Source organism: Suncus etruscus, chromosome X (assembly GCF_024139225.1).
Source record: "Suncus etruscus isolate mSunEtr1 chromosome X, mSunEtr1.pri.cur, whole genome shotgun sequence".
NCBI classification, from domain to species: domain Eukaryota; kingdom Metazoa; phylum Chordata; class Mammalia; order Eulipotyphla; family Soricidae; genus Suncus; species Suncus etruscus.
The window spans coordinates 95,535,243-95,552,074 of NC_064868.1; the positions used below are offsets into that span (position 1 = coordinate 95,535,243).

Consider the following 16,832-nt stretch of genomic DNA (forward strand, 5'->3'; position numbering starts at 1 on the left):
TAAGATATTTAGAAAAGTAAATATTTTACTGGTGCTGGGGATCAAATCCAGATCCTCACACACAAAGCATGAGATATAGCAGTGAGACATACCACCAACCTATTATTTATCTTTCAATAAAAGTGTGGGAAAAATCAGACTAGACGATGAATTGAGGGACCAGAGAAATAGTACCGCAGGTATGGCACTTGCCTTGCACATGGTTGAGTTTGATCCCTGGCATCCCATATGGTCCCCAAACCCATCCAGGAGTGATCCCTTATATTCAGAGCAAGGAGTAAGCCCTGAGACTATCAAATGTGGTAAAAAGAAAAAAAAAATCAGATAATGCAGCTGACTTGAAATTGAAAGTAACAAAGAGGGGCCGGGCGGTGGCGCTAAAGGTAAGGTGCCTGCCTTACCTGCGCTAGCCTAGGACGGACCGCGGTTCGATCCCCCGGCGTCCCATATGGTCCCCCAAGCCAGGAGCGACTTCTGAGCGCATAGCCAGGAGTAACCCCTGAGCGTCACCGGGTGTGGCCCAAAAACCAAAAAAAAAAAAAAAAAAAAAGAAAGTAACAAAGAGAAATAAATGAGTATTAAGTTCTATGCCAAAGTCAGGATGCAAAAGTGATGCCATTCAGATTTGATAGCACAGATATAGGGAATGGGGGAGAGTTCCAGTCAGACTTGGCCTGCTGAAGGCTGAATTCCTGTTGAAACCTTAAGCTATTGTCCATCTAGACTGCTAATACCAGTGTGTGGATCAGCATTTTGGCACAGAGAAGGCAAAGAACAGTAAAAATGTGGCTTTTCAAAGGAAACATTCACCAGGTACTGCCCAACAGCCACCCCTGAAATGTCCCTTCAGGCCGCTTTTGCAGATATCTATCACAATCTCTCTTATTTCACAGACCACTTGGGAAACCATTAGGTTTCAGGAGTTGACTGTGGAAACTTTTGTTCATAAGACTCTCATGTTTTTTTCTTTTCTCAAGAGGGTTGGGCAGGTAGGTCACCAATCTCTTTGAAGATGAGGCTTTTGCTACTAGGCAGCATGCTTTTATTTGAATACAACATTTTGGCCAAATCATAATTTAGTTCAAGATAATGCATCCACAAGAGGGCTGTATAGAGGTGACAGCTAGTCAAGTAAGGAATGGAATGAATGTTCTTTCAAGTTTGGAGTGCAGTCAGTATTATTATCAAGTAAGCTTTTCAGGACTGACTTTCGAACTGAAAGGACTTTATTGCTAGTTTCCCCGGTCCTTTATTTTCTACTTCTGGCTCTTGCCTTGCATCTTTGCTCAGACAGGGTAGTTAAAGGATCATATCTGGGTAGAGCACATCCAGGGATGTTAGAGCAAGAACGACAGAACTGGAAGGTGCTGCAGACAGTGGATCTGCACCTTCCACTCTACTGCTCAGCTAAGGGAAGCAGCGGATTAGGGGCTCGCTGACGAGAGACTCCAAGGTCAGTGACAGGCCCAGAGTGGGGAAGTTTGATGGACTTCCAAACAGGGTAGAGTGGGATCAGTCCCAGCTTGATCTCTTCCAGGTCCTCCAGAGCCCTGGGACCCTCTGGCCCCAGTGGAGATATACGCGGACTGTCGCGCAATTGGCACAAACCGTGACGACAGCCCTGCGGCAAGGCAGAAGTGGACACCTCTGCCAGGCTTAAGGTGAGTACCCGAGGCTCCGGGGCGGGGCGGGGCTGAGGGCCACCCCCATTGCGTCACGCCCCGGAGCGGGGATGGGAGGCTCGCCTACGGACCCCAAGCTCCCATCCGGGGTGCCCTTGCCCTTCCCCTCCGGGCAGGACCCACCTTGTGCTGGAGGGTGCACCTCCCGCTTGTCTCAGGATGAGAAAATGCCTGTCGGGAGGCTTTATTCAGACACACTCAAGCCCACCTTTGGTACTCCCCTCCCCCAAATTGTCGGCCCAGGCTCCCTGCCCCCAGCCCGTTGAGGCCGAGAATCTGTAGGCCCCGCCCTAGCCCTTCCGGTAGTGCTGCGGGCACCTCGCCCGCTGTGGGGCGTTCTAGAGTCTTGGATGTCCTGGCTAAAGTGGTGGTGGTCTAGATAGATGTCTTCATTGAACAGAACTGAAAATAGATGTGCTGAGAAGTGGGGGACTCAGGACTTGGAAAGCCCTGGCCGTCGTACCTTTTCAGTGTTCCTTCCAAGTGTCCACGTTGCGCTTCTGTTTGTGATGGCTTATCGAGGTTTGCTGTAACTCCAAATCTGCCACTACACTTCCACCTCTTACCTTAACTCTCATCCCAATTTATTCACTGCTCTATTCGCACTAACCAGGGTCCAGATACAGGAAGAGAAGCGAGTCATTAAGGATATATAGTTTTGCTTATAAAAATTAAAGTGATAATTCTTATAAATGACCCAAAATTGCTCTGAAACACTGTGTGCAATAGCAATCCAGGCCACAAGGGGAAATGGAGAGAGACATCAAAAATGTCATGCATCAAACCTGGAAAATGTGAAACTGGAATATTACAGTTATTAGAAATTTCTTTTCTACTTTTACCCTGTAATGCTTATGTCAGAGTCTCTTTAACTGCTTACCATTTAGATAACTATTCACTAATCTTACTCAGTTTAGATATCTATGTGATTTCTTCCGTCTCTTCCAGATAAATTTATATAGTTGTTTTCCTTAGATCCAATATGCCTAACTGAACCAGTAGACCTCAAATATACCACTTACCACTCCTCATTACACTTTCTCCCTTTGTGTTTTTGTTGTTGCCAATGAATGAATGAACAGGTAGTTTCTGAGAGCAGGAAAATATTTTTTATAAAGTTATTTTATAAGTCCTTTGCACAGAAAGTAACATCGCATATATGCAGCTATTGTTTTTAAAAAATTGTCTAAAGCCAGTGAGCGCACATTTAAGGAAAAGCTATGATTAGGGTGTGAATTAATATAGTTTAATGCGTGAAGAATGTGAGATTCTCAGTGATACTATGAGGACTGTTACTCATTTTTTCAATGGACATTACTGAGTCGCTTCTGTACACCAGGTCCTATGTTAAGCTTTGGATATGAAATTGTAAAAAAAAAAAAAAGCAAACCATACAGAGTCTATGCCCTTATGGAGTTTAGAGAACCAATGGAAATTGGCCAGGCAAAGGGATAAGGAAAGAGAATTGCAGAAAGAAGAAACAGTGTGATTAAAGGTCTTGCAATAGGAAAGATCATGACAGCAGCAGTTATTCTTTTTGTTTTGTTTTGTTTTTGGGTCACACCCGGCAGCGCTCAGGGGTTACTCCTGACTCTACGCTCAGAAATCGCCCCTGGCAGGCACGGGGGACCTTATGAGATTCCGGGATTCGAAACACTGTCTTTCTGCATGAAAGGCAAATGCCCTACCTTTACGCTATCTCTCCACCCCCAGCAGCAGTTATTCTGATTAAGCATAATAAAGGAAAGATGAAAACAGAGGAAGTATCTAGAAAGATGTAAGAGGTTGATAGATACAGCTAGTTTAACGCTCTGTAAAAGAAGTCAATTGTCCTAATAACAGTAACCAACATATATTAGACATTCACTATGCTAAAAACTGGGCTAAGTGTTTTTCTTATAACAATGCAAATTACATTATTATTTCTGGTTTAAAGATAAACTGGGGCATAAAATAAATAAATTTCAACAATATCAGAGAGCACCTGAGTTTCACATTAGGTCGTCTGGCTCCAGATTGTAAGGAAGGAAGTATAATAAAAGCAAAAGTAAAAAAGAGCAAAGAACTGATTTACAAAATATGCTGCTTGTTCTCAGATATTTGGCCCCTATGAGAAACAATACTCAAGGAATAATGCCCCGGAGTCCAGCAAAAAACTTTCTAGACATGAATTTGCATAGACATTGGTGGGTATGCAGTGGATACTGACGGTGGTGCCTTTGGTGGGTGAGCCTTTCAAACTGTCACGATCAGAATATTAGAATATAATGATGATTTATTTTAATGACTGAAGAAGGATACCAACCACTGAAGATGTGGTTCAGGGATAATTTGAGGAGAGTGGCATGGAATGTTAAATAAATATTAAATGGGTGGTAAAACAAATGCTTATTTCTTCCTTCTCTCATCACTTCCCCCTCATTTTATTTTTTAATCTTTAAAATATTTATGAGTATTCTATTCATTACTTCACATTAATTTGCCTTTTCTTGAATATGTTTATTTGAGGCTTAAACAAATACAAATAGGTTACTATCATTACGTAAAGAATCAACCAAAAACTATTTGTGTCTGACAAAAGAAAGGTCCAAAAGTTTGAAACTGCGTATGCTCCCCAGTGACTGGTCAGTTGAAAGGGAGTTTCTACCTGAAATAAGACTGATATTTAGCCATGTTACATGCCTAATAATTTGAATAATTGTGATTTAAATAAAAATTCTCCTTGTCTTCAGTCTAAGAAGGGAATAAAAAGAATGAGGAAGGGAAATGGGAAGAAAGGAATTGAATTTATACTGTCCTTTTTTTACTTTCTAGTGAGAGAAAATGAGTATGTGCAAATCACATGAGATCTTAATTGTGTCATAGATTTTCTTGGAGTTGCATTCAGGAGAATAGCTTTCACATTTCTTTAGGGGGGCACCAGGCAGTGCTCAGGGCTGACTTTTGGCTCTATTCTCAGGGATCCCTCAAGCAGGGTTAGGGGAACAATATGGGGCACAGGAAATAGAACCAGAGCTGGCTTTGCACAAGTCAAGTGCCCTACCTGCATTACTATCACTCTGCCCCTCTGTGGGTTTCATGTTTTAATATAGAAAGAATTAGATTAAATACATGTATAGCATATAGAAAGGATATTGAGAAAAATATTCTGAGGTACTAGAAAAATTTTCCCTTTCTGTGTTTTATTCATAAGAGAAAAAGCATTCATCACGTCTTCTAATATTTAGTTAGCTCCACTATTTAGGATGATAATTGATTGCTTATTGGTTTCTCTTATATATGTGTATATGTGTGCATGAGAGAGAAGCAACTGACAATAATTTGCACAGAGTGCGAACCTGAATATTTGTTGAATGACCGTATTAATGGCTGAATAAAGGGATAGGTACAAATGTGCTGCAAAATAAAAAATAATGATCAAATCTGGTCCTTTTATGTTTCAGCCACACTGTCCTTTGAGTTCCTAGAACACAACAGGCTTGTTCCTGCTTTGCTTCTAAAAATATAGTCTGCTCATCTGTTTATCTCTGCCTGCACCGCTAACACACAGGGCCGAAGGCTACAATTTTTTTTTCTGCAAAGGATGAGATGGTAAATATTTTAGGTTTTGTGGAGCACATATAATCTCTGTCTCTGCCACTAACCAATTCTAGAGTCATAGAGCAAAAGCAGCTGCAGACAATACTTAAATGACAAATGTGGGTATTTTAAAACAAAGCTTCATTTATAAAAACAGGCAGGAGGCAAAATTTGGCCTGTGGTTTATTATTTGACAAACCTTGCTCTAGACCAGATTACAATCATTGACTTGTATAAGAATGATATATGGGAGTCATTATCTTTGGTCCACATCTCTATCTTGTTTTTTTAATCAGCATTTTAATGAACTTTTTGTGCCTTTTAATCTTGAACATAACCTTAAGAATTGTTCAAAATAATGATTCAGTGTATTATAATTTTTAAATTTTGGCGTCAAAACAGTTCTTCAAAAACTATTAGTGTCAAAAATGTTTTTAAAATAAAAAAATTAGAAAAGAATAAAGATTCATGATCAAACTTTTTTCGTAATAAAACTTTTTAGTAAATAACAAAATGTGACATTTTTAATTCTGAAATATTTGGGACATAGTGCTGTAATTTTGGTGAAGCCTTGATTCCTGTACACAATTCTGCTATATGCTCAATAAGGAAAGAAAGAAATACTAAAACTTTTAAGAAATAATCCTGGCTATGCAAAATTTTCCTTATCTATTGGTGAATAAAAATTTTGTTAAAATTTAAAAGTATATTTAATTGTGTCTGAGTCTATGAATAGGATATAACTCTTATATGGGCACTACTAGTTCTCAACAGAAAACAGTTCATCAAATAGTGCATTTTGCATCAAAGAGGTTTTTTATAAGTTGAGAATGATAAATGCTTATTTGAACTGCTTAGATAAAAGAGAACTGTATATGGAAATAAATTATGGCATCTCACAAAAATCTTAGGAGTGGAACAATGAAAATCTACAAAGAATGGAAATCTGGAAAAGGCAAAGTATATCTATTTCAAGAATGCCCCACCTCTAGAATGTTATATATGAAATGCTATCAGCAACAGTGCTGTAAATTGTAGTGCAAAAAAATTAACAGAAAAGTCTTCTCTTACAAAGCAGACTGGTAAGTGGGAGGCATATGGGGAGTATTGGTGAAAGGAAGTAGAAACTGGTGGAGGGCTTGTGTGGAAATAGTGTATGCCTAAACCCAATCAGAAATGAATTTGTCACTTTACTGTAACTAAATTTAAATATATATATATATTTAAAAGAAATTCTTCCCTCTTCTCTCTGTATCCTTCCCACCCCATTTCACTCTCTCCCCCCACAAAGGTCTTATTTCTTAATTCCATGCAGCAAGAAATATGATTAGTAGCATCATTCTAAAATTTTAAACTTACAAGTTCAATACTAGGTTTTTTCTTCTGAGAGCAGATACCAAGATGGAGTTACAAATATAGAGACCCACTGTGGGTCATAATTAGTAAGATTATTAACAGCCCACATAGGCGTAAGAATCTTCAGACTATAGCACAAGTTTGATACATGTTAAAGAGGAAAGGAAGGATTAAGCATGGGTAGGACATGCTTCAGATTGCTTTTAATTGTATGGAAAACTCAGCTAGCTCAATTTAGAAATCTGATGCAAAGATAGCTGATTAGAGGAATCCTATACTGGGCAGAAAAGACCCTTGTATCTACCCCACTTTTTTTTTTTTTTGGTTTTTAGGCCACACCAGGCTGCGCTCAGGGGTTACTCCTAGCTATCTGCTCAAAAATAGCTCCTGGCAGGCACGGGGGACCATATGGGACGCCGAGATTCCAACCAACCACCTTAGGTCCTGGATCAGCTGCTTGCAAGGCTAACACCGCTGTGCTATCTCTCCGGCCCCTATCTATCCCACTTTTAGAAATTGACTGGGGTGGGAAAGATCTTGGCTTGGCTCAAATGATGTAAAAATTTTCCCAAAGTGCTGCAAGTGTAGGCTGTTGACTAACTCCGCTTCTGAGGCAGGCTTTCTCTGGAAAGAATATCTAAAAAGCCTTACTATGGCTACAAAAGATCTATGTTCCCATAAACATATATCTGAAAGAGGGATTTACTGGCCAAGTTTAAGTCTGTTGACATTTCATGGCCGATCAATTGTAGTAAGTAAAAAATGTAACATTATACTGAAAGACAGGTATCAATGGTTTCAACTAGTTGCCATGGACTTCATCCCTTGGCAAATGAAACTGCTGAGTGTAGGGCAAACTGGTATAGTTGGTTATCCTGTTAGAAGGTGTAGACAGGGCACCTTAGGCAATCCAACAGGATTGTATACTATATAAACAATTGTATTTTATTGCATTTTTGAAGGACATTTTATGGTAATTTTATTGAATTCTGAGAATTCACAATTATTCCTTTGTGGATATCAAAGTTGCCATGGTTTATTTCCTGCCATAATCAATGTCTTCTAGATTTATACATGTTTCTTACATCTAGAATAATTTTCTCATTAAGACCTCTATTCCCACTGTTAGAGAGAAATGCCTCTTTCTCATTCCTTTTGTTTCTACAAGAGAGGTTCTCTCTAAATGAAGATTAAGTCACATACAGCCTTCCAGCAGGCCTAAAACAGCAGTTTGTATCACTGAGACTTCTTAGTTGCATGCAATAGAAGCTGAATCTTGCTGGTTTAAGTGGACAATAGTTTAATAAAATTATGTTGTGACACTAGCCTAGCATTCCTGCTGTTATATGAACATCATAGAATGCCAGAAAATAGGCAATAGAATAATTTGCAGATATTGGGCAATGGTTAGCACATGACTATGATTCAAAACACAAAAAAATTCGCAAAGCAAACCCTAAGATAGTGACGTTCTTTGCCTTGTGGTGTTTTGACCCCAACTTAGAGATCTAAATTCCAAGCTAAGCCCTGTACACTCATTGATCTGAGGAGGTAAAGATCAGAGTTCAGTCTAGCTAAGCAGGTGAAATATATGAAGCAAGACATTAGTAAAGAAAAACTATGCAGATGTTTGTAAAGGGCAAACTTATCTATCTACAGATTTCAGCAAATCTTTGAACACAGGGAAAGGGTTATAGAATTTATACTTCCTGGTTTAAAAGCTTATTCTTAAGCCAAATTCTGATCCTCCCAGTATGGTCAAAGTTTTGCTTGGGCTTCAAAGGGCATTACTAATACTCCTTCTGGACCTACCTGACCTTTGCAGCAGAGAGTTGGGGTTTTGAGTTCCTTAAGTCAAAAAATTTAGTGAGAACATCCACTATATCCTGTCTTATTCCATTGAATCTAGCTATCTGAGAAAGGTCCTCTTTATGGAACAGGGCATGAGAGCCACACACTTTGTATCTCACCAGCCAAGGGCTTCCCTTAAAGTGCAGATGGGTGACTCACCCACTCTGAAGTCATCTTTTCCAAAGCATTCCTTCTGGCTTTGAGGAGCTAAAGTTATTTTTATTAAGAAATATTTAAAACCAATTTTAAGTAAAGTGAATAGTCTGATGATCCCTATATACCTGTCATTTCTATTAAAAAGAAACTCATCAGGTTGTCTTTTAAATCTTTTTGAATATAGACTTTTCTCTTCATCTTCTTATTTGTTTTATTCTTTCTTGTCATTTGCTTAAGCATTATTTATCTGTAGTTTCCTAAAGTCTCATTTTTTCTAATGATTATTTATTAACAGCCTTTTAAAACATTCATTTATATTTAATTCACACATCTTGAAATTAACTTATTTAAAATACACAATTCAAGGACATTATATTCTCTGATAATTTCTTATAAATCTTATAAGACAATGTATGGTCTTTTGTGACTGTATTATTTCATTTAACCTAATGTTTTCAAGGTCAATGAATGTTGTAGCATGTGTCAATACAAAGTTTCTTGAAATTATCAAACTGTGTTGTTGCATCAATATGCTACATTTTGTGAATTCATTTTCTAGATGATATATGTTTATGTTGTTTCAACTTAAAATAATTTTCTTCTTAGTTTTGACTATTATTGTTATCACTAGGAATAATGTGAAAACTTATGAGAATGACAAAAACATCTAGAATATAGCTCAATAATTTTGTGTTATCAATTTTGTTAAATATTCCATACATACATAGCCTTTATCTCACTCTGTTCAATTGCAACATATTAAGAGCCCATTTTATAAGGCCATGGATGTGGCTTACATGGTAAAGCATGGCTGGTATGTATGAGATCCTGGGATTCATTCTCAATCCCTGATGATCATCCCAAGCATCATGAGGTGTGGGTCCCACAAAAAAAAATAACAAAATAAATGAAAAAAATTTATGTCAAGAAAGACATATCCTAATTTTCATTCTTGGACCTGTGCAAAAATCAAGATCTCTAACTACAAAAGACTGATTTTGAAAATCGTGACTGAGAACTTTTTCTGGGACTATAAAGAGAGACATTGGAGTTGGTCAACTAACATGCCCAGAGCCTGTAGTAAGGTCTTTTGACAGTATGCTTCATGAATGGAGACACCCTGTATCTCTTAGGCCAACAGAATTTCCTTTCTAATTTCCCTAATGTTTGCTGTGCCTATGCAAAAAAAAGTCACATCTGCCCCTCTCCCCCACCTTTATTTTTCTTTTCTTCTTTCAATTTTACTTATAGTCCAGGGGCTCCCACCTTTTTCATAGAACCATAGAACTTGAATAATTTTGTTCCGTCTCATATTTCTATGTCTTCCTACAAATAGGGAAAAGAAAAGAAAAGAAAAATGGTTGGGGCCCAGGGGCTAAGTGGTCTCAGGAACACTGAGTGGAAAAAAAATAGAAGTCATATCTAAATACCCAAGCCAAAGTCAACAACAATAGAATCAAGAGACCCAAACTATAACAAGCTAAACGCAAAATAGACCTGTTACACTGGTAGTCCTGGGAGCTAGGAGTGGAGGTATGGGTTACACGCAGAAAACTGGTGGAGAGAGGTTAACACTGGTGGTGGGAATGGCCCTAATTCACTGTCATTAAATACCATAAATACATCTGTGAAAGACTTGTAATTCACAATGGTCTCAATAAAGCAAATGCAAAAAAAAATAGAGTAAATTAAAAAAAAGAATTTTGTGGGGGCCGGAGCGATGGCACAGTGGTTGGGTGTTTGCCTTGCACATGGCTGATCCAGATCAGACAAAGGTTCAATCTCCCAGTGTCAAATCCCCCGGTGGCTTGGTTCCTCAAGCCAAGAGCTATTTCTGAGTGAATAGCCAGGAGTAACCCTGAGCGTCACTGAGTGTGGCCCAAAATAAAAAAAAAAGAATTTTATGTCAGGCAAAGTTTCTATTGAAAGATAAATTTTGAAATATTACCACTTTGTGGAGACATGTAGTAATAGAATTAATTTCTAAATTTTATTTTGTTGTGTATAGGCCACACCCAGCTATGCTTAGGGTGACACCTGCTAGTGGTATGCAGGGGTAAATATTACTAAGGAAGACAGCTTTTCAAGTGGCATGAGTTATTAGGGAAGAAAATTATGACTTTATGCCCCCCTATATTCATTAGTCATTATTTATAACGTACTCTGTAAGAGTTTGTGACCTTCTGACAATAATTTTCTTAGCAGAGAACTGACATTTGAGGATTATCTTCCTCAGCTCTCTGAGGAACTGATGAAATTCTTCATTAATGAAGGAATAGCTAGGTAGTGTCATTATGAAAAAAGTACTCCTAGGGAGTTACTGTTGATCACTGACAAATTTTAGTTAGTTCATTGACATTATTTAAGACTTAAATTTATTTTGAAATAACATTAGTTTATAGAAGTTTAAGTATTTATATTTTAAAGATGTAATGCTGCCACTCTACTCTAGTCAACAAAGTAGCAATAATACTCCACCACAGTCACTGGACTTATCCATCTTATCTTGACAAGTCTTAGTTCTGAGATCAGAGTCAAGTGCCTTGTTTTCATTGGATATTTTCTGTTTGTTTGTGTACTGCATATGAATTATTTGGATCTTGTATTTCTCCCTTTGATTTATTTTGCTTAAACTAATTTTGGAGTAAAAGGTGGTATTTCATTTACTCATAGAGCCAAGTAGCATTCCATTGTGTATATATACCATGCTTTCTTTATTCACCCATATTTTATAAGGCTTTTAGGTTGATTCCAAATCCAGGCTAAGGTGAAAAGTAATGCAATAAACATATATCCCTTCAAATCAGTATCTCTGTGTTCTTTGAATTGATAGCTGGTACTGGAGTTGATGGAATAAATGGTTGCTCCATTTCTAATATTATATTATCCTCTTACATTTTATTTTAATTATTTTTTATTTAGACATCATGGCTTACAAAGTTACTGACAATAGACTTTTGGGTATACAGTGTTACCACCTTCAGCTCCACCACTCTGTGATCTGATCTCTTCACCTCAGGTTCCTTCCCATCTGCCAAGTTATTCCTTTGAAAGATACATTTTAAAATTTTATTACTATTTCTTGAGTTCTATGCTTTCAGTAGAGTTGGGTTCTATTTAGATATATACAGAAACCTCACCTCTGCACCCTAGATGGACCCAATGTCTCTGTACTTTGCCCCTATTTCTAGATCCTCTGTTACTGCTTCCCCTTTTATTTTTCTCTTTCCTTGGCATTTTTTTATGTAATCTAGAGACAATGATTTACCAATCTTTTCTATCTTCCATTGTACTCAGTAGAAGAGTCAGGGTACAGAGAATTTTTATTTTTGTGACTGCTGTTATGAACACATGGACCCAAGTTTTTGTGTTGACATATGTTGTTGTGTTTATAACAATGAAATTTCTGAGTTATATGGTAACACTATTGATAGCTATTAGAGGAACTGCCCCACTGGCTCCTATAATTGCATCATTTTTCATCTTATTAACACTGTATAAAGGTTCCACTTTCTCCACATTCTTGCAAACATTTGTTATTTTATTTTTTTATTATAGCCACCCTGGTTGGAGTAAAGTATTATTCTGTGGTTTGGATTTTCAGTTCTGTAATGAATAATGATGTTGAGATATTTTACTTATTTTCTGACCATTTTAATATATAATATAAAGAGATTTCTTTCTTTCCTTAAAAAGAAAGCACTATATTATGGTTACTTTATTTAAGCACTATGGATACAAAATTTTTATGATTTATTTCAGTTACAAAATGCCCACCACCCTTCATCAGTACACATTTTCTGCCATCAATGTCCTCATTTTTCCTCCTTTTCCCTCCACCAGCCTCTGGGGCAGACATTTTCCTTCTCTCTCTTTTTCTCTTTCTCTCCCTCTCTCCTTTCCTCCATACCTCCCTTTTAACTCTGTGGTTTACACTAATGTTAATGAAAGGGTACTATGACTATAACTTTGTTCCCTGTTAGCACCCAATTCTTGTCCAGGATGATCAGTTCCAACTATCATTGTCATAGCGGATCCTTCTCTACCCTAAATGAATTCACCACTTAAAGAGATTTTTGTTCAAATATTTTGCCTGTTTTAAAATAGTTTTCTAATGTTTTATTACCGAGTTGTAAGCTTTTATAATTTCTGTATATAAGACATTAGTAGATGATATATAATTGAAAAAGTGTTCTTCTGTGAGTAGGTTTTCACTGTTTTGATCCTTTAAGCACAAAAGTTAATTTTTCTTTTATTGCTTGTGCTTTTGATGTTATATTTAAGAAGATACAGCCTTAACCAAAGTCATGAGAAATTAATATAAACTCCCCCAAATCATTTTCTTCTTTTTCCACTCTGAAGAAGTTTATGGTCTCTTTTGAATATATATTTTTCACCCTCACACTTCTCAAAGTAAATTTCCTTCAATAAAACCTTTTTGCTTCACTAAAACAATATTTACAAAATGTATGAAAGTATTACAGGTTTTTATCTTAAGATATCTAACTTTCTCTTTAATCACAGAGCCCTTAGTCTATGAACTAGTTAGATTTTGGAACTGGGTTCTAACAATTTGAATGGAATAATTTTTTCATTATCATCTTGGTAGCATTCTCATCTACTTCCTAAAGACTGACAAATTAGATATCAAACACTGAAAGCTAAGACATCTTGATCTCCACTTTGTCTGCATTTCTAGTTAAAATACTTTCATCTTATCTCTTGTAGTTAAGTCTGGAGAATAGGCCTCCCTTCTCTGGGGTCCCATCAGATTGAAAGAAATGTTTTCGCTGTCACACATGACATTTATGGTAACTACCATGTAGTTTTTCAGGAGTACTGGTCATCCTAGATTACATAGATCATAGATAGCTACCATTCCTCTCTCCTCCCTGATTCTATGCTATGTTCTGTGGTAAGCAAGAACTATAGACTTGATTTCCCAATTTTCTGAATCTAGTATGATCCTGTAACATGTTTTAATCAATAGAATGATACTGAAATGGCACTGCACCAGTCTGATCCCAGGTCTCAAGAGAACTTGCAATCTTACACTTGCTCTTTGGAAGTTTTGTTCAAGCGGCATATAAACAAACCTAAACCATCGTATTGTAAGATAAGAGAACAGCACAGACCAGAAACAGGGTATTTATTCTGATGTCTTCCAAGACTAGTCAGCTATCAGTTAACAGAACCAGGAGTGAGTCTAGTCATGGTAATATGAGCCTTACCCAGGAAAGCAGAACTACTTAGTTTATTCATAAACTTGTGATATAAATAATTTTTAGGCACATGATTAATGATGGTTTATTATATAGGAAAAAGTGACTGGTAAACTATTGTTCCTTTTGCTAATGTTTCTTATTTCTAATATAGTTAGCATATTGTCATTTTCTTAAGGTATATAATATAATCCTTAGGAAGTGGAAAATTAATGCTTACTGAATCAGCATGGTGGGATAACTCTATCCCCAAGTACCTGGGTAGTAATGGTGATAATGCTAGATCTTTCTTTTTAACTTGATTGATTGATTGATTGGTTTTTGGGCCACACCAGTGGCACTCAGAGGCTACTCCTGGCTTCTGCACTCAGAAATCGCTTTTGGCAGGCTCGAGGAACAATATGGGATGCCAGAAATTCAAACAACCATCTGTCCTGGATCAGCTGCATGCAAGGCAAACCACTGTGCTATCTCTCCGGCCCCAATACTAGATCTCTTGAAGCCTTTGGATTTCTTCTTCTACATTATATAACTGAAGTTATAGCATATAAACTTCAGAAAAAATTGCATTACAATTCAGACCAGTAAAAATTTGGGTGCTGCCTGAGTGTTTCATCTCCAAAGTGCTCAGGATGTACCAGTTCCTTTATCCACTGATGTGCTCCCATCAGGCATTTGGGTTGTTTCCAGATTCTGGCTATTATGAATAGTATTGTAATGAGCATAGGAGTGCAGAGTGATTTTCTGCATTGTGATTTTGGGCTCCTAGGGTATATTCCTAGGAGTGGCATTGCTGAATTGAGTAGAGGCTCAATTTCTAGTTTTTTGAGGAGTGTCCATATTGTTTTCCCTAAAGTTTGGACCAGTCAACATTCCTGCCAACAGTGAATGACAGTCCCTTTCTCCCTACATCCACACCAGCACTGGTTGTTTCTTACTTTTGATGTGTACCTACCTCTATCGAATGGTTACCATCTATCGAATGGTTAATGATGTGGAGCATTTTTTCATGTACCTTTTGGCCATCTGTATTTCTTCTTTGAGGAAATTTCTGTTCTTCTCTTTTCCCCATTTTTTTGATGGATTTGGATTTTTCCTTGTTAATTTCTACCAGTACCATAGATAGTTTGGATACTAACCCCTTGTCAGGTCAGAAAAAGAGATGAAATGATATCCATGATATCATTTCAGTAACAGTATTGTAAACCACAATGTCTAAAAGAAAAAAAGGGGAAGAGAAAGAGTGAGTGAGGGAGAAAGAGAAGTGAGAGGCGTTTTTTAAAGAAGCAGGCTGGGGGGGCGGTAGGAAAACAAATAAGCAAAGAAAAATATCCTAAGTGATCAGAATTTGCCTCTCAAAGGCCTTTGGCCTATTTCAGGGCAGGATTTTTTAATTTTTTTTTCTTTATTTAAGCATCTTGATTACAAATGTGATTGTGATTAGGTTTCAGTCACGTAAAGAACACCCCCCCTTCACCAGTGCAACATTCCCACCACCAATGTTCCAAATCTCCCTCCATCCCACCCCACCCCCACCTGTACTCTATACAGGCTTTCCAGTTCCCTCATTCATTCACATGATTATGGTAGTTCTCAGTGTAGTTATTTCTTTTTTTTTTTTTTTGGTTTTTGGGCCACACCCAGTAACGCTCAGGGGTTACTCCTTGCTATGTGCTCAGAAGTTGCTCCTGGCTTGGGGGACCATATGGGACACCGGGGGATCGAACCGCGGTCCGTCCAAGGTTAGCGCAGGCAAGGCAGGCACCTTACCTTTAGCGCCACCGCCCGGCCCCAGTGTAGTTATTTCTATAACTGCACTCACCACTCTTTGTGGTGAGCTTCATGAAGTGAGCTGGAAGTTCCAGCCATCCTCTCATTGTCTCTGAGGATTGCTGCAAAACTGACTTTTATTTTTCTTAAAACCCATAGATGAGTGAGACTATTCTGTGTCTCTCTCTCCCTCTGATTTATTTCACTCAGCATGATAGATTCCATGTACATCCATGTAGGAAAATTTCATGACTTCAACTCTCCTAATGGCTGCATAATATTCCATTGTGTATATGTACCACAGTTTCTTTAGCCTGTTGAAGGGCATCTTTGTTGTTTCCAGAGCCTGGCTATTGTGGCTAGTGCTGCAATAAATATAGGTGTGAGGAATGGGTTTTTGTATTGTATTCTTGTGTTCTTAGGGTATATACCTAGGAGTGGAATAGCTGGGTCAAATGGAAGCTCAATTTCCAGATTTTGGAGGAATCTCCATATCGCTTTCCATAGAGGTTGGACTAGACGGCATTCCCACCAGCAGTGGATAAGAGTTCTTTTCTCTCCACATCTCTGCCAGCGCTGATTGTTCTCATTCTTTGTGATGTATGCCAATATCTGTGGTGTGAGATGGTATCTCATAGTTGCTTTGATTTGCATCTCCCTGATGATTAGTGATGTGGAGCATTTTTTCATGTGCCTTTTGGCCATTTATATTTCTTTTTTATCAAAGTGTCTGTTCATTTCTTCTCCCCATTTTTTGATAGGATTAGATGTTTTTTCTTGTAAAGTCTGTCAGTGCCCTGTATAATTTGGATATTAGCCCCTTATCTGATGGGTATTGAGTGAATAGTTTCTCCCACTCAGTGGGTGGCTCTTGTATCCTGGGCACTATTTCTTTTGAGGTGCAGAAGCTTCTCAGATTCATGTATTCCCATCTCTGCTTCCACTTGTTTGGAAAGTGTAGTTTCCTCCTTGAAGATGCCTTTAGTCTCAATGTCATGGAGTGTTTTACCTACGTGTTGTTCTATATACCTTATGGTATCAGGTCTGATGTCAAAGTCTTTAATCCATTTGGACTTTAACACATACATGATGTTAACTGGGGGTCTATGTTTGCTTTTTTGCAGGTGGCTAACCATTCTGCCAGCATCACTTGTTGAAGAGGTTTTCCCTGCTCCACTTAGGATTTCTTGCTCCTTTGTCAAATATTAGGTGATTG

At 37.9% G+C, this 16,832-nt stretch overlaps 1 protein-coding gene across 1 annotated transcript in view; it reads left to right on the forward strand.

Moving 5' to 3' along the window:
• The first annotated feature begins 1,639 nt into the window (after positions 1-1,639).
• SPRY3 (sprouty RTK signaling antagonist 3) overlaps positions 1,640-16,832 on the forward strand; it is a 186,724-nt gene continuing 171,531 nt past the window's right edge. Inside the window, exon 1 of the mRNA XM_049766692.1 lies at positions 1,640-1,661. The gene's annotated coding sequence lies outside the window, so the exon portion shown is untranslated. The remainder of the gene's footprint in view (positions 1,662-16,832) is intronic.